Below are 23,837 nucleotides of genomic sequence, written 5' to 3' on the forward strand. Positions count from 1 at the left end.
GGCAGCTTAAAAATATACTAAAAACATCTGAAGTTACGTATGAAAATGAAACTCAGATAAAATATATAAAAGCACAGCTAGCAGCATTAAGAAAGCAAAACCAAGCAACTTCTGAAAGCCTTGGTATCTCTTAATGGTTGTGTTTGTGTGTTTAATACCAGGTTTTCTGCTCAACAGAAGGCAAGCAATGGGTGGGTCAGGCAGGCCCCCTTGAGGGGGATATTCTATACACTGCGGCATCACAACGGAAAAGGAGTTGTGAGGCTCCCCGCTTTGTGATGAAATAAGACACATGGACACAAGCATTTTAGGTTAATGGACTAAAAAAGGCCACAACTTTATTGGTTACAGAATGTGAGTGGTATTGGCTTAGGCATTGGCATCAACAGTCTATACTTGACTCCTGCCCGCTCTGCAGGGAGTCACACAAGGGTTAACAACCTGTAGGAGGAGCTTGTTGATGCAATTAACTGGAAGCTTTCCTCTAGAGTCATGGGAGGGTCGTGCCATGGCCCTAGCCACCACCTGGGTATTGGACAGGAACCACGACCGCCGGATTCCTTTAATGGAATGCCCTTCAAGAGGAAGGGTAGCTGCTGGCCACAACCTCCCCTCCAACACACAACGCATTTCCAGTGCCTAACCACCAAACCTTACGAAGTTGTTACAATTTGCTACGATGTAGGTGAAAAACCAAGTGGCTGGTGCCAATCTGCCAAGTGGAAAAAATTCCTACCAGGCCCCTTGGAAACCCAAGGCCCCTTGGACACCCACCCCAAGTCTAGGAAAGGTGGGTGGAGGGTTGCACAACCAGGGTCCATAGCAAGGTCAGGTGCAGAAGCAAAACCTAGAGGGAGGGGGGCGGGTGATCAGAGGAAGCAGGACCAACAAGGCAGTGCTCGTGTGCCCGCAGCTGTTTTTAAACAGCTAAACCAGCCCCCGCCCAAGCCAGCCGAATTGGTGGCCAGGGTGTGTGATGCGGGCACAGGACTCCAGTGCCGCAGGGACCCGGCCACCCGCCCCCTGTGAGCGCAGGAAGAAATTCCCACTCACAACACCTCCCCTGGGGAAGAGGAGAGGTTGGTCTCTCATGCCTCTGCAGGCGAAGAAAGACAGCCTCAAATATTGACCAGGGCACACGGGCTACAAGGATGGAAGGATGGTGTGTGTGTGAAAGGGTGTGTTTCTACTGAGTCAGCCCACTGGTCCATCTAGCGCAGTAACATCCACATTGACTGGGAGCAGCTCCCCAGGGTTTCAGGCAGGGTCTCCCAGCCCCCCCCCCGAGATGCTGGGGAATGTGCCTGGCACCTAATTCCCCCCCCCCCCGAAGTAGAGCAGCTGCATGCTTGGCAAATGGGGTGGCTAAAGCTCTTGGAACATTAGTGCGTGATGATGTAGCAGTGTTACCAGGACACGGTGCAGAAAATAAGATGGCCGGTCCCATGGAATCCCCCCACCCCAAGTCTAGCAAAGGTGGGTGGAGGGTTGCACAGCCCTAGAAGGATAGTTGGGCCCCAAACTATACAGTGCATTTAAAAGTTAGCACCAGCATCTTGAATTTCTCCAGGAAACAAACTGGTTACCAAAGACGCTTAATAAGAATTTGAGATGCATCCTTTATACAAGTGCACCTGCAGCATTTTGAGCCAGTTTTGGGGAGGGAGGAGGAGGGTTATTGGCTTTCTTTTGGTCTTGTTTTTATTGTGCATTTTGTGTTGTTTTACCTTGTATTTTTATGTTGTGAACTGCCCTGAGATCTACAGATGAAGGGTACTATATAAATTTAATAAATTATTGTTATTACTATTATTATTTCTAAGCACTTTTCAAAGGCAACCCTGCATGAAGCATGTACTCTACTGTAGATGTTACCATAAGGTAAAGGTAAAGGGACCCCTGACCATCAGGTCCAGTTGTGACTGACTCTGGGGTTGCAGTGCTCATCTTGCTTTATTGGCCGAGGGAACCCACGTACAGCTTCCAAGTCATGTGGCCAGCATGACTAAGCCACTTCTGGTGAAGCAGAGCAGCGCACGGAAACGCCTTTTACCTTCCCGCTGGAGCGGTACCTATTTATCTACTTGCACTTTGACGTGCTCTTGAACTGCTAGGTGGGCAGGAGCAGGGACCGAGCAACGGGAGCTCACCCCGTGGCGGGGATTCGAACCGCCGACCTTCTGATCAGCAAGTCCTAGGCTCTGTGGTTTAACCCACTGTGCCACCCGTGTCCCCAGATGTTACCATAGCTTGCCAAATGGAACAATCTCCCCTCTCTGCCACCCAGGTTCTCCTGACCACCCGCCCCCCCGAGCTAGGAGGGAGAAGATGGCGGGGGGGGCTGCATTGCACTAGCCAAAGTCCTTGCATTGACTATTTAGTTAAATCTGCCCCTCAGTCATGGGCTTGAAGACACATCTCGAAGAGCAGAAGAGTGGACAGCCTGAGCTGCTGCCAGCCCAAGACAGGGAAAGAGGCACATGGGCACACACAACCCCACTGCCCCAGGCGCTGTCGGGGGTGTGTGTGCTACGCCAGGGATGGTGCATTGAATATTTAATAAAATATCAGAGTTGTTCTGTGTGATGGTTAAAATATTGATTTCTTAATTTGGGGTTCAAAACAGTAGAGGTTGCCTTATACATGGAAAAATACGGTATTTCTTAAGACCTGGACCATTCTCACTCTCAACGTGATTGCTATCTAAACCCCCAAGCTGCGAATCGTAACCCAGAGCTTAAGAGCCAAGGCCAGTAGCCCAAACCCTTGCAATACTATGTGATTTGATATCTTGCATCAAACCAAAACACAGGGCTCAGGATCCTAGTCTGGGCTCTGGTGATCACAGACCACTGCAGGCACAACACAACTGTGTCATGATACACCTGGCAGCATTTCCAAAGAGGTTTTTAACATGAGTGGCAGCTGGGTTCAGCAGCTTCCCTTCTTTAAGATTTTAAAAGGAAGAATAAAAGCCACATTGATTATGATGTATTCCTACACCCTAAAGTTTTCCCTCTTGCCTGAAAATCCACCTTACCCCCTTCTCCCCCCCCCAACCCCCAGCCCAAAACTACTGAGCATGCTGTTGGTGGAATATTTATATCAGCCCTAGACTCAGATAATGCTGCAACTCCAACTATTCTTAGAAAACCATAGTTGGAAATAAACAAGAAAATGTGAGGACCAAATGACTCTGCTTTGTTTGGTGTACCCTGTTAACAGGACCACCAACCAACTTGGCAGAGGTGTTTTTTGTTTTTTACAAGAAAAGAGAGGCGCAAGGCTGTTTTTTTTACACCCACTTAAGAGAATCTGCTGCTCTGGCTCTGCGTTCTCCCTGCAGATGTGTGAGAAAACAGCTGGGCTCCAACCCAGGAGCCACTCAGGTATCAGAACTTTTTGTTTACAAGAGTTGGTAACAATTTAAAAGAACATCACCCCCCCCCCTAATATTCAGCACAAGCAGAAAAAGAACTAGTTTCTCTGCATGACAGCAGTGGAATAGGGATAGGAGACCGCCCACTGTACATCTGTACAATGCACAACATTTCAAACATCTTAGCAAGAAAATCCCCAAAGACACTATATTGAAATCTGCAAATAATATGGTTTCAAACTTTGTACACTTGCATACACCAATGCTGAAGGCAAATTGGCTGAACCATGATAAAACATTACAGAAAAGTCTACCCAACAATTAACATAATGTTAAGCCATTTTTTTCTTCCTACCTTGCAGAAGGCTAGATTTCTCTTTGCCATGTGTAATGATGGCATGATGTTATCCTAAATTACTCACTGCTTTTAAGCAAACCAGCCATGAATCCATTTCACTCTCAGGATAATCACACCACAAGAATATGGCCACTAGGCTCCAAGGGACCTCATTAAAATTTATAGAGCAGGAGATAATACAGAACTGCATAGTTATGGAATCATGAGCTCGTGTTATATAGTGAAGAGGTTCAATTTACTTCTCACTGCAGTGATTCTTTTAGAAAGCTTTGCTCCTCAAAATGATGAGCTGACTTGGTTCATGCCCTGGGGTTGGGCAGGGGGATTAGGTTGTGTTATAGGCGCCCACTTTGTCTCCATCAACTGACCATCCAGCAAAAACATCCTTTTGGCCTTTTGTTTCCTTTGCTGCACATATCACACACATTCCAGGTTTTTTGGTTTTTTTTTAAAGTTCAGATTTTAGAAATGATTTGATGTGGCTTGGAACAGAAACATACTTACACATTTATAAGAAATCCATTTAAAGAGGAGGAAGGGAAAAAACAAAAATCCACACACAACCCTCCCACTTTTCTCTCTCTTCATTTCCAGCACATGAAATCACTTACTGGTCATTTTGGAAGCCACAATGTCAAATTGTGGTTGTCCCAGAGGGAGGAAAAAAGACAGTTCAGCTTTGCATTTTCTTAGTCAAGTACTCTGAAGCTGTCTTGGCTAAGCTGGATAAAAAATAAATAAATGATGAGCTTCGAGCTTCATTCAAGTAATGGTAGAAAAATGTGTTAAGAGCTCCATTCAATGTTCCTGAAACACCTCTTTTGCTAGCCAAGAATTCTGCAAAAATCAGAATGAAGAAATGATGCCATTACAACTCTTTTATTCCAATCAAGCAAAGTTGTGGCTCTTTCTCTCTTCTTGGACCTTGCAATTAGTTCATTCTCCCGGCCCAGTCATTCCTGAGTGTCTTTGGCAAGAATACTAGCTAGCATGCCAGGAACTGCACCAAGACTCCTAATTTATTTCACATGAACTACTGTCAGGAATTGCTGAGGCTAGAACCAGGAACCTCTGGATTTGTGCTTGTCTATCTTTGCAGCAAATACTCTTTAAACTACTGACAGTAAAGGTAAAGGTAAAGGTACCCCTGCCCGTACGGGCCAGTCGTGACCGACTCTAGGGTTGTGCGCTCATCTCACTTAAGAGGCCGGGAGCCAGCGCCGTCCGAAGACACTTCCGGGTCACGTGGCCAGTGTGACGAAGCTGCACTGGTGAGCCAGCACCAGTGCCGCACATGGAAACACCGTTTACCTTCCCACTATAAAGCGGTACCTATTTATCTACTTGCACTTAGGGGTGCTTTCGAACTGCTAGGTGGGCAGGAGCTGGGACCGAACGACGGGAGCTCACCCCGCCGCGGGGATTCGAACCGCCGACCTTACGATCAGCAAGTCCTAGGGACTGAGGTTTTACCCACAGCGCCACCCGCGTCCCTAACTACTGACAGAGAGACTCCTTAATCTCTCACATCTGTAGTAGGGCTACAAAAGCTTCTGTGTAAAGGGGTTTAGATTTTGCCTGGGCAACAGTCAGCCTCAATGGTTTTTGCCTGGCTTGTGAGCACTGGCTTTCATACCTAAGGGGGCTAGCTCTGCTGCTCCTTGCTGGATTCCCTTCTTCATGCTTCTCATCACGACCTCTCTAGACCTAAAAAGGAACACTGGCTATTCACCTCTTGTAATTTTTTTCATGCCACTTGTGAGAAGTATTCCTGCAGCTACTTAGAGGTAAACACAGGACTGATGCTGTACTCCTGGCAAAACAACTGAAGAAAATAAATGTATTGAGTGTACAAACCTAGAAGTAGTGTTTTGATCAAGGGAAGTAAGAGTACTGCTCTTTTATCTTTTTTTGTATATATTTTTTATTAAGTTTTCTGTTTTGCAATTTAAAATACTCATTTTACATCCTTAAGATATGAATGGCTTCACTTCTTCTCTCTCCATGGTTCATTTTACATATCATGAATCCCTGCATATTTTACAAAAACTATACTATTCAGTATTCCATTATTACATCCATCAAAACTTGTTTACACTGTTGAATTTATCTCAATGCTGCCAACGTTTTATACTTCTCTTTTCTGCCTTGGTCGGGTCGGACCACACCTGGAATACTGTGCCCAGTCCTGGATGCCATAATTTCAGAAGGATACTGACAAGCTGGAATGTATGCAGAGGAGGGTGACGTCTTGGTCTGGAAACCAAGCCTTATGAGGAACAGTTGAGGTATTTGGGTATGTTTAGCTTGGAAAGGAAGAGCTTGAGAGGAGATGTGATGGTCATCTTTTAAGGACTGTCCCATGAAAGATGGAGCAAGCTTGTTTTCTCCTACCCAGAGGGTAGGACTTGAACCAATAGCTTCAAGTTACAAGAAACGAGATTCTGACTAAACATCAGGAATAACTTTCCAACAGCGAAAGCTGTTTGACAGTGGAACAGGCGCCCATGAGAGGTGGTGGACTCTCCTTCCTTGGAGGTTTTTAAGCAGAGATTGAGATTCCTGCATTCCAAATATTGTCAGGCTAGAAGTCAGATTTGGATTATATGTCATGTGCCAGATTTTCAAGGACCTTCCATACAAGCTCCCCAATGGGGGCTCAAAATAGCATTCAGTAGGGGTTTTGCGGGGTGGGGGCTGATGGGGACACATCTGTGTCTAGTCCTCACTGTAATTAAATATTGGATTTCTTCACTGACTTCTATGGGTAGCTTTCAACTGTCTCCGGAGGCATTAAAAATTGTTTCTGTGTGAACTAGGAAACTACCAATTCACCCTATTTATAGATGCCTCTCTTTTTCTAGTCTCCTTTTCTAGACTCTCAGTTCTATCCTACCTCCCATCTAGGTTCCTTTTTCGTCATGTAGTACAGTAGCCAAATACTAACCATATACGGAAAAGCATATGGCCGCCTCCCAAACCAATAAGTTAATGTGCTGGCAAGGAAGGGCTGGGAGCTGGTGGTTTATTACTGTGGGGGCCTTGAGGCAGCTCAGTCAGCAATCTGAGTTGTTGTAATATCCATGGGGCTCAGATGTATAGGAGACTGCACTGATCATAAACAAATAAGCATCTACTCTCCGCAGATCTTTAATTACAATTAATAAAAATGTATGCCCATTTTAAACTCAAGCTGCTTCATCTGTCTCAGCTTTGCCTTGGGCTCAGGGCAACAAATGCAACCGCTGTCTCCTTCCCACCTTTAAGTTCCAGACAGCCATGGAGACTCAAGGCCAGTCCATTTTCTGTCTTTCTTTTCCAACTGAGAGCCAACATGCCATAGTTACGAAGCATGCTCAGTCTCCATAGGAGTAGGGTGGAATCTACACACATATAAAACTGTTCTGAAAATGCTTTTTTAAAAAAGTGTTTTTAAAAATACTGAATTTTCCAAAAAGCTCACCATCGCCATCTAGTGTCACATTGTATATTGCACTTTGAATGCACTTAAAACGTATTATTTGCTGAGTCCTAGGTTTGGAGTGGGTGTCCCTTCAGGTTTTGGTTTGTTTTTTAAAGCTTTTTGTACTTTTGTAAACCAGTGCGGGGGGGGGGGGGGTGTTCCCTGGGCTGGCTGAAACCTCCCTCTTGCTTTTTAGTTTTAGCTCCAGGCTTGTTGGCACTCAGCACCTGAGTTTGCTAACACAGGGAGTGGTGATGTAGCCAAATAGCGCACAGAGCTTGTGTAAATGAACAATTTTTAACTAGTTTTAACTGTGCACACTGAAACTAGGCCAGCTTAGCTTCTGCCACTCTGTTCGTTTACTCAGTAGGGCAGTTCTTTTCCATGTACCTTTTCACTGACTGAGACCTAAACAAACACTGGCAATTATTCTGATTTGAGGCAATCAGGAGCTTGATGTGTATTCAGCGTGATAAAAATGCCACGTGTCTCTGAAACTAGTGGAGTAGGAATAATGATTGTTCCCACCTCAGAGGCCTTCCACAGCATGATATCATGTCACACAGCAGAAGAGGTGAATTAAATTGATTGATGCCGTTTGTCCTGTTGATGTGGCCAGTTGAATATATTTCAGCAGTGGAAGGAAAACAGAGCGAGGAAACAGCAGGTGAGAATACAGAATGTTGTGTGCGATCTGTGAGACTATTTTATTGCTGCCCGTGAGGAAGTCGCATCATAACTCACAGCCATCATTTGTGCTTGCAACTTCAGCTGCTGTCTGAAAGAAACAGCCTACTGCATATTTCTCAATTTAACAGTTGCAATCTTATTTACAGCAAAACTTTACTTTCTCCATGGGCCACAATTTAGGAATGGGTAATATGCACTCACTGTTTGTATTAAAACACTTGAGGAATTAGCGTAATCACATTGTTCTACTAGTCCAAAGGGACAGTTTGAAAAGAAACGCACACAGCCATTATACTGATAAATATTTCAAGTTGGCTTGCTGTTTCCTTTTGGAGTCCCCTGAGATTCTCTTCTTTGTCTACTCCTTAAGTCAAAATGTAATTATAATTTCAATAAAGGCCAGCAGAGGCTGATGGTAGTGGATTAAGTATCTAGGCTTTAGAGTTCCATTTTAGCTTTATAACAGCTAAAATGCCTTATGACAGCTCTTTATGACACTCATATGTGGCAAATGTCAAGAGGCATGCAGATAGTGGTGGCTTCTCATTTGTTTGTTTTTAAAATCAAGCATAATTACATTTAACAACAGGGATTTTTCTTTTCAAAATCTCCATCATTTGCACTTCTAAGAAACTTCTCCATTTTGAAACCTACCTTTTGCCAAGTGGCTTTTGCCAGCAAAACCCACCAATTTTTGTGAGCTCTGGGCTAATTGGTTGCAGCTGGCCATGGCTACAAAAGGAGAAAAGCTGCAGTTTGAACCCTGCCTGCAAGAAAAACACCCACAAGCTTTGCTGTTTGTTGTTTTGAAATAAAGTCCTTAATTAATTTGGTTTTACACCTGTCTCATGGAGTCACAGTCTCTGACATCTGCCACCAGTGAAAAATCCCCCTCTAACACAAAATAGATCCATGCCGCTGTTTTAAGCTTTGAATACTCAATTTCGTTTGACCAAGAGTGCCACTGAAGCGGGAAATACTGGTTGATTTGATTAAGGATATCTAAGAAGAACCAGTTCACACATGTGACCCTGTAATTGTAATTGATTCCTCTTGATATTTCCTATCATAACTTGCAGGTGACCTTTTCAGAGTATGTTCCTAGATCAGGGGTCAGCAACCCTTTTCAGCAGGGGGCTGGTCCACCGTCCCTCAGACCATGTGGTGGGCCAGACTATATTTTGAAAAAAATAAAAATGAACAAATTCCTATGCCCCACAAATAACCCAGAGATGGATTTTAAATAAAAACACACATTCTACTCATGTTAAAACACCAGGCAGGCCCCACAAATAACTCAGAGATGCATTTTAAATAAAAGGACACTTTCTTCTCATGTAAAAACACGCTGATTCCCGTACCGTCCATGGGCCGGATTAAGAAGACAATTGGGCCGCATCTGCCCCCCCGGGCCTTAGGTTGCCTATCCCTGTTCTAAATCATCAGTTTACACAATTCTCTACTCTTAGCTAGGCTCCAACCCAGGAATGCTCAGGAAGTATCCCACAGAAGACATTTACAGTAGTCAAGCTACACTCCTATACCAACCTAGCTGGAAATAAGCCTCAATGAACACATTAGGAGGTATTTCCCAGTCAGCATGCATAGGATTCTTCTGTGAATCGTTTGCTCTGTGGGCCTAACAAGGCCACCAATACTTGGTGCTGTTTTGTTTTGTTTTGTTTTGTTTTACAAAGCAGTGAGTAACTTGCTGCCAGACATCCTTCTTTTAACAATATGGTCATGGCTTGGGGAGCAGATTTTCCATAGTCTTGGAAGTGGGTGTATAATTGTACTACGATTGCTTTGAAGCACATGGGAGAGCAGGGACCTAGACTGAACAACACTTCTGTCAAAATAGCAGCAGCGGATGAGAAGGCAGAACTCAAAAACTAGACACTCATTAGAGACGCAGCCAAAGAAATCAAACACAGAAGAAGCCTTGATTGAAAAGGCCTGTCTTCTTGGCTAGGAATGAAGAGGCAGGCGTGGCTCAAAGGGGAGATAAAACTACATTCCCATCCAGGCTTTGCCCCACATGAGAAACTACACTGTGTCATTAGCAGCAAATGACAGTGTGAGGTTGCATTCATACATACACTTTCCCTACTAGGGGTTAACTCACCGCAGATATCCACCTTTTGGTTCACCACAAATTCCTGTCAGTCATATCAGCTTCAAACGTCACCCCCTGTCACCAGCACACACAGCTATCTGTGCAGGACTAGACTCTAAAAATGTTTGTATTGAAACAGTCAAAGACCTGGAAGTGTGTGGAAAGGTTGGTGAAACATTATCTCTGTGTCCCTAAAGCACCAGGTGTGCAGCCTGGGGGTCATTTTGGACTCCCTGCTGTCCATGGAGGTGCAGGTCAATTCTTTGCCCAGGGCGGCTGTCTACCAGCTCCATTTGAGACCCTCCCTGCCTGCTCCCTGTCTTGCCAGAGTGGTCCATGCTCTGGTTATCTCCCACTTGGACTACCGCAATGCGCTCTGTGTGGGGTTACCTTTGAAAGTGACTCGGAAACTACAACTAATCCAGAATATGACAGCTAGATTGGTGACAGGGAGAGGCCACTAGGACCATATAACACTGATCCTAAAGGATCTACATTGGCTTCCAGCACAATTCCAAGTGTTGCTGCTGACTTTTAAAGCCCTAAATGGCCTTGGCCCTGTATACCTAAAGGAGGTCCAGCTCTGAGGTCCACCTTCTGGTGGTTTCCTCAACTGTGAGAAGTGAAGCTACAGGGTACAAGCCAGAGGGCCTTTTCAGTAGTGGAACCTACTGAAATATCTAATAACTATACAATTTTTAGAAGATATCTGAAGGCAGCCCTGTATAGGGAAGTTTTTAAATGTTTTATTATGTTTTTTATATTTGTTGGAAGCCGTCCAGAGTGGCTGGGGCAACCCAGTCAGATGGACGGTGTACAAATAAAATCATCATCATCATTTACATCCATTTCATTGTGGCTTCTGGTGTGACTTTGGGACTGAGCCAGCTTTGGTTGTCTGAGTAGATTATGTGTTGGAATCTAGAAGGCAGTGTATGTCCTTGTGGCATGACGCAGACTCCTCATCCTCAGGGAAAGAGGCCATGGGGACAGCTGGGGGGGGGTGCCCTCCAATACAGCCTGTGTCATCTATGCACTAGAGAAGCTTACAATGTCAGTACTTCTCTGGCACAAAGAAGACACATGCTCCTCCTCAGATTCAGAGGACTCCAGCTCAATGGCTACAATAGATCCTTCTCTGCACCGCTGGAGTTCATGGCTCCTAAAACAGGCTAGGCTCTTTCAGCAGCACAGGCTAGCGATTCAAAGAAGCCGCCGGCCTAGTTAAGGCTCAGTCGGAGTGAGCAGGTGGTTGGAAGCCGTAGTTAGTCTTGCAGTCTAGCCTAGGTTCTACATGGAGCTCTACTAGGTGCTGCCTAGTTTGTCCTTTGTTTGCTTCATCCCTATTTACCTTCTGCAGTATTTGATCTTGCATCACTGGAAACTGACCTATGCTTGACCCTGCCTGCCTTGGTCTGATTGTTGCCCTGTGTGACAAAGTCCTTCCTTTGGTTTGTCCTGTGTCTTCCAGTGTTCAGCCTCATTGGATGACCCTGGGCTCCAGCATTACGAGAGAGGGAGACAAGCTTCTCTGACGTTGTATAGAACTGCAGGTCCTGCTTCTTATATTGTATGAGTGAGTTTGGAGAGATCGGACTGTGATTTGCAATGCGACTGATTCTTTCAGACATGGGTGAGGTTTAGAGTACCTCTCCTCTATACAGCACCGCTCAAACAAAGAGATAACACCTGGTCTTCTGCCGCCAAGGTGCTATGGGATAATGTCAGGCTCTGACCACAAGGACACAAGAGCCATTGGGGCCTCATGTCACTGCTTGAAACTTTGATATCAGTCAGCTGTTCTGCTTTCCGGCATCTTTATAGTAAGATGAATTTCACAAAGAGCATAATTGCAGACACATTTATCCGACCAGTGTATTTGATCTTGAACTTGTTTTTATCCATTTTTTTCTCTCTGGCTTTATTGGTTGGAATGAGTTATGTCTCTTGCATCTTGCCCAAAGCTCTTTAGCTGTCCATCTCATCATGGAAAGTTCCTGAGAAAACTCCCAAGATGAAAAGCAATGACACTGCAACTTAACGCTCACTGCCATGTGCAGTAATTTATCAACAGCCCTTCTACTGTAGAAGCCCGTGAGCAGATCAGTTACACAAGCAAAGGGCCAGTAATGCGACCTGCCAGCCAGATAGATGGAGATCCCCATGGAGAATAACCAGACTACTCAAGAGAGAGTACAAACTCCTATAGTGTTACAGTGGAAGCGGAAAGACCCTGCCATTTTTGCTTTGTTTTTTCGTTTCAATCCAGACTGAGTTTAACAAACACTTGCTTCCTTCCATCTGAAATATAATGGAAGTCACCCCTTTAAAAAAATAGTTGCCCTTCCTCAAACAACGATTGCAATGACATTCAAATATAACATTGGCACCCTTGTCCTCTGCTTTGTCTGCTTGGTCAGTTAGTAGGTGGCCGTATGCTGACAACTTCTTTTATGAGGCAATATAATAGAACAAAAAGAATTTGCCAAAGAAAGGTCTGGTGTGTGGATGCATACTTATACACAAAACATGTGCTCAGGGAGCTCTTGGAAACAAGAAGCTGAGCTCCACCCTCGATAATGGTCCTTGTGAAACACAGCCAGCCAGTTGAGGCAATGCACCTGTTGAGCGGATGACGCCCATATTTATTGCGTGTCATCACTCTTCAAAGGCCAATTTCACTCAAGAATGAAACACATTCTTTGCCACTGGCAGAACTATTTATTAAACTGTGGTTGGGTAATGGCACATCCCTGAGTCTCCAACCCCCTGGCACTGTAGTTCTTGTAAGGCAAGATGATGGCTCACAATGAAATCATGTAGGCCAAGGAATAGTTCCTTGGGACCCAAAACTGAAATTTCAGCCTCAATTTATTATGCAAACCAATACTTACAATACTGGTTTGAGTTTATCTTCAGTGTTTTAAAACTGATTTACACATTTATGTCTGTGTTTTTATGTGCAAGGGAACTACGTCATTATTTTGAAGTATTTTTAGAACACACGCGCCAAGCCCCTGCCATTGTCCAGACTCCACTGTGGACTCATCCTTGATCAGGACTGCAACCACCTGGTAGATTTTGGATAATGACTATGATTGTTAGCTCTATATGAGAGACACAACCCAACCTGGAGTGCTGAAAGGATTTCTCACAAGGCTGCAATTTTGAGGAGAACGAGTTTCCCTAGGATGACTCTGACTTGCAAAACATTCCATAGGCCTGAAAACCTCCTTCCCACAACTGCAGACCCTCCAACTGTCCCTAGTTTCCAGAGACACCCCTGATTTACAGAAGTCGTCACAGTTTCTGATTTGATCCCAGAATGTCCTGCTTTTCCATAGGATGTCCCTATTTTCATTGGAGGAATGTTGGAGGGTATGGAGTTATCCGACCCCTGAGCCGTCTGAAGGCAATCCTGTATAGGGACGTATAGGGAAGTTTTAAGATGATTAATGTTTTATTATTTATATATATATGTTGGAAGGTGCTCAAGAGTGGCAGGGGCAACCCAGTAAGATGTGTGGGGTAAAAGCAGGGTCATTCCACGCCATATCACCTGATTTTAATACTCGACTGTTCTCTCACGACTCAGATTTTCTTCAATTTTTAAAAATGTGTAGATACCTATGAGATAACCTCAAATTAATTTTTTAATTAATTAACAGGAAAATTATCATTATGAAATGGGATGTCCCTGTTTTCATCAGAGAAATGTTGGAGGGTATGCAACTGCATGGAGGACAATATGTGCCATCAATCCAGCAGGGTGCCCACATTCACTGTCTAGTCCTCTCAAGACCCATGGGAATTCTGAATATGGTAAAACATGGACTTGATAGCTAAGTGAGACAATTTTCCTATGAAGTACAGTTTAAAATGTTTCTGCAGCCACCACCAGTCATCTCTGCCCTCTTCCCAGCTACCTCCTTGGTGGGCCTCAGCTCCAGTACTTAGTCCTTGCCGGAATGCAAGGCTTGGCTTCAAAAGAGCAAGTAGCTGTTGCAGACCCAACTTGGGTAGCTGAAAAGTGGCGTTTGCGTGCCCACTGACTTGCCCAACCAAATAATATGTCACTAAGGCCACAGGGGGCGTGCAACTATGCAGGAGTGAAAAGGAGAATATCATCCTTTTTCAACATGAGAGGATACTCTCAGGGAAGTCAGATCACAAAATGATGACACTATTGCTGGAATGAAAAACAACTACACAACTTCCGGGTTAGCGCCATCGGCAATGGCGGCGTTCCTCTGACTGAGAGGAACCCGCTCCGTGGAATTTGGGTTGTGCCGCCGCGGCGAAGGCGGAGACCCTTTAGAAATCCCAGGCGGATGAAGCCTGGGATTCGGCTGACACCAGGAGCGCCCCCCTACCCACAGGGAAACCCCTTTTCGGCGGTTCCGAAGTGACGTGGAGGGAGCGGCGTGGTGTTTTGAATCGACCGCTATTTTTACGGAGTGAAGCCACGTAGCCATTGCCGGAGAGCGCTGACTTTTTCTTGTGGACAATTGGTTTTCAAACAACAACCCGTGAGTAGAACGGAAATTGGATTTTTAAAGTATTTTTAAATTCGCACCGATCGGGGAAGGTCAAAACAGGAAGTCCGCCTCCCCTTTCTGTAAATAAACTGAAGCAAAGAACCTGTTAACTAAGGTCGTGGAGAGTTTTATGTAAAGGATTTAAATCCCACTGATTGATATTACCATCAATAATTTTTTTTTGGAAGCAGGGGAGCCTGCAGGAGAAGGTTAAAATTCGGGAATTGAAGCACCACTTCCCTAAACCCGGGAGTGGTCTGTGAGAGCCCGCTGACGGTGAATAGATAAATTTGACAGCTGTCAAGTTAGCTGTCAAGATACAAAAGAAGGACTTTGTTTCTACTGTCCGTTTTTGTTACAAGTTACGTTTAAAAAGAAGGAAGGAACTGTTACAATTTAACGTATGGGACCTTTGGGTCTGTGCTGGAAGGAGTGAAAAGGAACTTGAATCCCTCTAGAGGGAGCTTTGGGATATTGTCGTAAGGAGCAGCTGGGAAATTGTTCTTAAAGATAAAAGCTTTGAGAAATCATTTTTTGACCTTGGACTGTTTAAGGATGGCGGTCGGGAAGGAACTCGAGTGTGAACTGAACAGGACATTTTATCTCTTGGGAAAGCTGCAAGACCAGATAAATGTTATGGCTACTAATGTTGTAATTTTGGGAACAAAAGTGGGTATTAGTAAAGAAGTCGATAAGAACTCGGCACAGGAACCTCTTCCAACTGAACAAATTGAAAAATTTGAGAAGGAGAATTATGTGGTGATTAAAGTGATGAAAGGGGGAGCCGCAACCCTACAGAGGCAAATGGTGGACTACAATTTGAGGCCTTACATGATGGCAACAAGGAGAAGCAAATTTTTGGAGATGGAAGCCTGGCTTGGTCTGGAAAATGAAAGATGGAGAGATCACCTTATGTGGAGATCAGATGACCTTTGGATTACAAATCTGAGCCAGGTGGAGGTTGGAGTTTTGGGGGCCTTTGGATTTGAAAGGAGTGTGAAACAAGATTTGGAATATCCTATAGGCCCTATTTTTAACTATGGAAGTTTGGTAGGAAGGAATATGATTACCGTTGGGTTGGAGCTTCCCCGAGATCTGGTTTTCAACAACAAAGACTATCAAAAAGACCGGCAGAGGGGACATGAAAGAGACTTAAGAGCCTCAGATTTAAGATCTCCAGGTTGATGGTTTTCCGAGATTGATGGACTTTTGCTAGGGGCCGAAACCGGGGAGGGGATCTGGTGGAAGAAAATTGGGAATTTAAAGTGTATATAATATAATTTGTTTCTTGTTTCTTTGGATAAGTAAAAATGGATGGTTATTTGGTGAAAGAAAGAATGGAAAATTATAGTATAATAAGATAAGATATAACCGGGACGCAGGTGGCGCTGTGGGTTAAAGCCTCAGCGCCTAGGGCTTGCCGATCGAAAGGTCGGCGGTTCGAATCCCTGCGGCGGGGTGTGCTCCCGCTGCTCGGTCCCAGCGCCTGCCAACCTAGCAGTTCGAGAGCACCTCCGGGTGCAAGTAGATAAATAGGGACCGCTTACCAGCGGGAAGGTAAACGGCGTTTCCGTGTGCGGCTCTGGCTCGCCAGAGCAGCGATGTCATGCTGGCCACGTGACCCGGAAGTGTCTCCGGACTGCGCTGGCCCCCGGCCTCTTAAGTGAGATGGGCGCACAACCCCAGAGTCTGTCAAGACTGGCCCGTACGGGCAGGGGTACCTTTACCTTTACCTTTAAGATAAGATATAAGGATAAAAATAAGATGAAGGATTTGCTGAAATATTTATATGAATTAGAATATAAAGAGGGGAATTATAGTATGCTAAGATAAATTATTGAGATTAAAACAAAGTTGGAAGGATTTGCTGGAATATCTAATTGAGTTAGAATACAAAAATGGGAGGCGTGAGGAAGTCAAGGAAATAAGTGAATGTAAGTAAGTGAGTTAAAGGTTTGACTTGTTTTTTTATTTTTTTATTTCTTTTTTCTTCTCTTTTTCAGTTTTTTGATGATGTCTTTTTTGTATATGTACTGTTTTTTTCTGTTTTTTCTTCGATTGTTCTCTTTTTATTCTTTTTTTTCTGTAACCTTTAAAATCCTAATAAAAATTTATTTAAAAAGAAAAAAGAAAAACAACTACAACTACAAAGAAGCAGCAACATGCCTGAATATTCCTTTGCATTAAAAAAACCCCATCCACATAGAAAATTAAATGCCAAGGAGAAGGGTTATAGCCCAGACTTCTCCCGGGCAAGCACACAGAGCCAGCCCACCAATGAGGTGGGGTGGAGCACCTGCTTCAGGTGGCAGAAGCACAAGAGGCAGTGCTCCACCTGCCCCCCTGTTGCCTCTGCAGCCCTGGGGAATACAAGAGGTGTGGCTCAGGGGCATTCCAGTGGTGGCAGAAGTGTGGGGTGTGTTTGTGTGGAGTGGCACATTCCCATTTCACCTCAGGTGGGGAAATGGGATGGGCTGCCCCTGCAAGCACATTTTGGTATGGAGGACCATTGAACAAGCGATGGGCTGCACCTCACAACGGTTGGGAGGAATGTTTTTGCCAAAAATCTCAGAAACCTCATCAGGAGGGCTTTAAACTGACTAATGTGGGGGAGGAAGACAGTGCTCCTGAAGGTAGGAGTCTATCAATTGATGAACATGATCATCCAAATGTCATAGACCAAATGGAGCAAACAGCACGCAGACCTAGTGGTGGGAGGAAAAAATCCTTAAAGAAGAGACACGGGGGAATGATTAATGGACTTCAATGTCTGTACACTAATGCGCAAAGCATGGGTAATAAACAAGATGAGCTTGAGCTCTTGGTACAGCAAACTAAATATGACATAATAGGCATCACTGAAACCTGGTGGGATAAGTCCCACGACTGGAATGTAAAAATGGAGGGATACAATCTATTTCAGAGAAACAGAGCAGACAAGAAAGGAGGAGGAGTGGCGTTGTATGTCAGGGATGTGTATACCTGTGAAGAGATCCAAGATTTAGAACCTCAAAGCCAAAGTGAGAGCATTTGGGTCAAAATTAAGGGAGAGATGAATAACAGGGACCTCATTGTGGGAGTTTACTATAGATCCCCAAGCCAAACGGAGGACATAGATGATGCCTTCCTGGAACAGATGGCCAAGCATGCAAAAGGAAGGGAGATAGTAGTAATGTGGGACTTCAATTACCCGGATATTTGCTGGATGTCAAACTCAGCCAAGAGCACAAGGTCAAACAGATTCCTCACTGGCCTTGCAGACAACTTCATTGTCCAGAAAGTGGGAGAAGCAACAAGAGGAACAGCCATTTTAGATCTGGTCCTAACCAATGTTGATGACCTGGTTAGTGGGGTAGAAGTGGAAGGATCATTAGGCACGAGTGATCATGCTCTTCTGAAGTTTACCATACAGCGGAAAGGAGCAGCCAAGAATACTAGGACTCAATTTCTTGACTTTAAGAAAGCCGACTTCATAAAACTTAGGGAAGTGCTGGGTGAGATCCCATGGACAGTAATACTAAAAGGAAAGGGAGTTCATGATGGCTGGGAGTTGGTTAAGAGGGAGATAGTAAAAGCACAACTTCAGGCAATACCAGTGAGACAGAAACATGGAAGGTGCCTAAAGAAGCCAGGGTGGCTATCTAAAGAACTTTTAACTGAGTTAAGATTAAAAAAGGATGTGTACAAAAAATGGAAAAGGGGGGAAACCACCAAAGAGGAATTCAAACAAATAGCCAGCACGTGTAGACACAAAGTCAGAAAAGCTAAAGCACAGAATGAACTCAGGCTTGCTAGAGAGGTTAAAAGCAACAGAAAAGGCTTTTATGGGTATGTTCGTAGCAAAAGGAAGAACAAAGAAACCGTGGGGTCACTCAGAGGAGAAGATGGTGAAATGCAAACAGGGGACACAGAAAGGGCTGAACGCCTCAATGCCTTCTTTGCCTCAGTCTTCTCCGATAAAGAAAACAACGCCCGACCTGAAGAATTTGGAGCAAATGATTCAGCAGAGGAAACACAGCCCAGAATAACTAAGGAGACAGCACAAGAATACTTGGCTACTTTAGATGTATTCAAGTCTCCAGGGCCAGATAACTACATCCAAGAGTATTAAAAGAACTGGCAGATGTGATCTCAGAACCACTGGCAGTCATCTTTGAGAATTCCTGGAGAACAGGCGAAGTCCCGGCAGACTGGAGGAGGGCAAATGTTGTCCCTATTTTCAAAAAGGGGAAAAGAGAGGACCCAAATAATTACCGCCCAGTCAGTCTGACATCAATACCAGGGAAGATTCTGGAGCAGATCATTAAGCAAACAGTTTGTGAGCACCTAGAAAGGAATACTGTGATCACCAATAGTCAGCATGGATTTCTGAAAAATAAGTCGTGTCAGACTAACCTGATCTCGTTTTTTGACAGAATTACAAGCCTGGTAGATGAAGGGAACGCAGTGGATGTAGCCTACCTTGATTTCAGCAAGGCATTTGACAAGGTGCCACATGATATTCTTGTAAAGAAGCTGGTAAAATGCGGTCTTGACTATGCTACCACTCAGTGGATTTGTAACTGGCTGACTGACCGAACCCAAAGGGTGCTCATCAATGGTTCCTCTTCATCCTGGAGAAGAGTGACTAGTGGGGTGCCACAGGGTTCTGTCTTGGGCCCGGTCTTATTCAACATCTTTATCAACGACTTGGATGGTGGACTCAAGGGCATCCTGATCAAATGTGCAGATGACACCAAACTGGGAGGGGTGGCTAACACCCCAGAGGACAGGATCACACTTCAAAACGACCTTGACAGATTAGAGAACTGGGCCAAAACAAACAAGATGAATTTTAACAGGGAGAAATGTAAAGTATTGCACTTGGGCAAAAAAAATGAGAGGCACAAATACAAGATGGGTGACACCTGGCTTGAGAGCAGTACATGTGAAAAGGATCTAGGAGTCTTGGTTGACCACAAACTTGACATGAGCCAACAGTGTGACGCGGCAGCTAACAAAGCCAATGCAATTCTGGGCTGCATCAATAGGAGTATAGCATCTAGATCAAGGGAAGTAATAGTGCCACTGTATTCTGCTCTGGTCAGACCTCACCTGGAGTACTGTGTCCAGTTCTGGGCACCACAGTTCAAGAAGGACACTGACAAACTGGAACGTGTCCAGAGGAGGGCAACCAAAATGGTCAAAGGCCTGGAAACGATGCCTTATGAGGAACGGCTAAGGGAGCTGGGCATGTTTAGCCTGGAGAAGAGGAGGTTAAGGGGTGATATGATAGCCATGTTCAAATATATAAAAGGATGTCACATAGAGGAGGGAGAAAGGTTGTTTTCTGCTGCTCCAGAGAAGCGGACACGGAGCAATGGTTCCAAGCTACAAGAAAGAAGATTCCACCTAAACATTAGGAAGAACTTCCTGACAGTAAGAGCTGTTTGACAGTGGAATTTGCTGCCCAGGAGTGTGGTGGAGTCTCCTTCTTTGGAGGTCTTTAAGCAGAGGCTTGACAACCATATGTCAGGAGTGCTCTGATGGTGTTTCCTGCTTGGCAGGGGGTTGGACTCGATGGCCCTTGTGGTCTCTTCCAACTCTATGATTCTATCATTCTATGATTCTATGAACCCAGACCTGGGACTCAAGAGTACTTCCCCTCCACAAAGAGACCCAGGCCTATTTTCTTCCCCACCTCTCCTGCACCTGCAGCCTCCTTCATTTTAGCAGACTAGTTCGCATAGTAACTGTACCTTTTAATTTTTCTATAAAAACAAAACAAAAATGGGGAGATATCAATTCAGTTGAGATTTAAAGGTGACCCTACCTTTAAATGGGTCCTGAAACAGAGCCATCATTCAAAATTTGCAATCCTTTGAGTTTTGCAATACAGCTCTCCAGCCACGTAATGTGGACAAAAATGCACATACTAGGGTAAAGGTAAAGGTAAAGGGACCCCTGACCATTAGGTCCAGTCGTGGCATTATTAAAAGGTACAGTGGTACCTCGGGTTAAGTACTTAATTCGTTCTGGAGGTCCGTTCTTAACCTAAAACTGTTCTTAACCTGAAGCACCACTTTAGCTAATGGGGCCTCCCGCTGCCGCCGCGCCGCCGGAGCACATTTTCTCCTCTCATCCTGAAGCAAAGTTCTTAACCTGAAGCACTATTTCGGGGTTAGTGGAGTATGTAACCTGAAGCGTATGTAACCTGAAGCATATGTAACCCAAGGTACCACTGTATATACTAGTGAAAATAGCATACAAAAATGCTTAATATTAGGAGAAATTACTTGGCAAAGGTAGAATCATAGAATCATAGCGCTGGAAGGGACCCTGAGAGTCATGTGGTCCAACCCCCTGAAATATTAGGAAAAAATCACACTAAAATGCTGATGAATTCTCTTGAGGACTTTCCCCCTTTTCTTTTTAAATGGCAAGAGCTATGATTCCGCCAAGCTTGACTAATGTGTTTTTTTACTAAAGATTTTAGGTTCCCACTCCATGTAATCCTGTACAGTGGTACCTTGGTTTACGAACTTAATCCATTCCGGAACTCTGTTCTTAAACCAAATCCATTCTTAAACCGAGGTGCGCTTTCTCTAATGAGGCCTCCCGCCGCCGGTGTCCTTCCACCGTTCGGATTCCGTTCTTAGACCGAGGTAAAGTTTGCAAACCAGGACACTATTTCCAGTTTTGCAGAGTTCGTAAACCAAATTGTTCATAAACAGGGCTATTCTTAAACCGAGGTACCACTGTATATATATTCATATGGACTTAAGTCCCATTGATTACACTGGGACATGGTCCCAAATACCGTAAGCCTTGCATCCTTAATACATAAGGAATTATGTTATAAGCCACACTGTGGGCCCTTTTGAGCCCCAAAATTGAATAAATAAGTAGCCAAGCCAGACTTGGCTCCAACTCAGTTGCAAGTCTGTGTGATATGAATGCCTATCTCCAAAATGCCCTCTGAAAAACCCAGCCTCCTTGCTCTTCTCTTCTCCCTGCCAGTCAACTGAAACTGAGGTTTTGGAGATATACAAATACGAGGTATCGGCTAAGCTGCGTAAGACAGCTCTTCGCTTTCTGGTATTGATTTTTGCCTGTTTTGAAGTTAAGCATATCCATAAAAGCACTCCATTTCGCCTTGAGGTAAATCTCATAAGGTATATTAAAAAAGAAAACAAAAGATTCTTTGGCAGCAATTACCTTCTCAAATAACCAGCCCAGGGTTGAGAAAGCATGCCAGTGGCCTCTGCAGAAATAGCTTTCCTTTGGCCTGATTATTTTCGTATGCATTGTTCGACACTGTGCTGCTGTGGCAGGGTATTTAGCTGTCAGCTTCCATTAAGCACTGCCAGCTGTTCCTGTGCTAGGTAAGAGCAACACCCCCCAAACAATTCATCTCCTTATTTTAATTTATGCTATTCCCACTGTCAGGAAGTAAAGATAACCAAGGGCATATTCCATAGTTTGCATGATGAACATCAACTGAGCTGCTTCAACTTATCAAGCTCTGTGAAAATCAGCTTCTTGAATCTGCCATACTGCACACTGCAAGGATGACTGGGTTGCTTACAGCAAACCCAAATGTTTGAACAGACCTGAGGAAAATATGCTTATTCCGAGACAAATTAAGCCAAACCATCATTTCCACTAACCATAGTTCAAGAATCAGAACCCAAGCAATGTTTTGAGCCGTCAAAGGTGCACATAAACCTTCATTTAGTATGGCATGCTGTATTTCATTTTCCCCCTGTGCTAACTCCAGTTGCTAATTGCAGCCTCTGGAGAGAGAATTTGGTCACAACTGTGGTTTGGCCACTCAAAATACCACATCAATTCATTTATACAAGCAGTATCAATATGCACGGTGCTTTATATAATATCATAGCAGCACTCTGCCCTCAGGAGCTTGCTATCCAAAATTCACAGAGGGGGAAAGTACATGCAAAGCGGAGGAAACAGAAGGGAGAGATAAGCAGGGAAAGAAAGTATGACTATTTCGGCTGCATGCATTCAGTTGCAAGCTTGGCTGCAGTAGAGCAAGGGGGGCGGCTTCCTGGGAAATGTGAGAGATTTGAATGTGACATCACACAGGTGTTCTGGAAGGCGATTCCAAACATAAGGGATAGGAAAGGTGAAAGGCAGAAGGTGGTGGAGACATGGAACAAAGCAGGGATGCATTGGGGTGCAAAAGGGAAGGTCTGGTGGGGAGGGTGCAAGACCATGGGGTGTTTTGGAAGCAAGGACAAGTTGCTCGTCCTGGATTTGGGCAACGGACAGGCAGCAAAGACAGGAACTGGAAGGGTGCGCATCACAGGAACAGAGAGACAAGAGAGGTTGATGGCTCCTCCCCAGAAGAGTGCTGTTTTCATGAGCAGTTTTCATGAGCAGCAAGGCAAGGCCTCAAGCAGACCATTGCACTCAGGGGGCCACGTTGTCAACCCCTAGTTTAAGCTAACCACAGTTTGTCCTAGTTTGGATTAGTTGACAATCACAATCTGATTGCCCCATGGCTGCGTGAGATGGAAGAGGGGGGTGCACACAATAGTTCAGTGTTACATGGGCCATTATTTCCATATCTACAATAAAAGATCCTGACAAAATGTGACTTTTCCTCCCCCCCTGCCTGACATCCTGCATATTCCCCCATACAATCCTACCAATATGCTGCTTTTAAAATACAGAGGACTACAGTCCAGACTCCCCAGACTTATAATAATTTGCAGCAACTGCAATGAAATCCTTTTGGGAGAAAGTAAAGAGCAAGCCTGCTGTGAAACAAGATCTATTGCTCTATCACTTCACTGTTTTCTTTTCTTTTCATTAAAAAAAAAATCCACAGCCTTTCTATATTTGCACTCATTCACTGAATATGATGTTTTTCGTTTGATTCAGGTTCACTCTCACTCACTCAGATTTGGGGAAGTGGAATGATTAACTGATCTCCATCATCATTCTGCCTATACGTCTCAGCCTGAGATGCTATTTCAAGTTCTCATCAACAAAGATTTCATTATACAAGGCCATAATTTTTAACCAGAGTTTTAGCAAAAGGGTTTAGTCTCCAGCTTGAATGAGGCCCATATGTTTTAGTAACATAGAGAAAACGCACACTGGGGAAGGGAGCAGGAGAGGGTAACAGGTCTATTTCAGTGGCTGAGTAAACTTCCACCCACATCAGAGCACAAAGACACTCTGAATCAGTCTCCTTAACCCCTTATGTAAACAGAATAAATCAGAAATACAATTTTTTGATTGATGCTGAAGGATTTGCTTTCTTAGCCCAAAAGCAATTTAAA

At 44.4% G+C, this 23,837-nt stretch overlaps 1 long non-coding RNA gene across 1 annotated transcript in view; it reads right to left on the reverse strand.

The window, feature by feature from the left end:
- The window catches only part of LOC307212804, a 110,152-nt gene extending 91,839 nt beyond the window's left edge, over positions 1 to 18,313 (reverse strand). The window contains exon 1 of the long non-coding RNA XR_013837233.1: positions 17,735 to 18,313. This is a non-coding gene — a long non-coding RNA (uncharacterized lncRNA). The remainder of the gene's footprint in view (positions 1 to 17,734) is intronic.
- Between the last annotated feature and the right edge of the window lie 5,524 nt (positions 18,314 to 23,837).

This window comes from Podarcis cretensis, assembly GCF_951804945.1.
Source record: "Podarcis cretensis genome assembly, chromosome: 3".
NCBI lineage: Eukaryota > Metazoa > Chordata > Lepidosauria > Squamata > Lacertidae > Podarcis > Podarcis cretensis.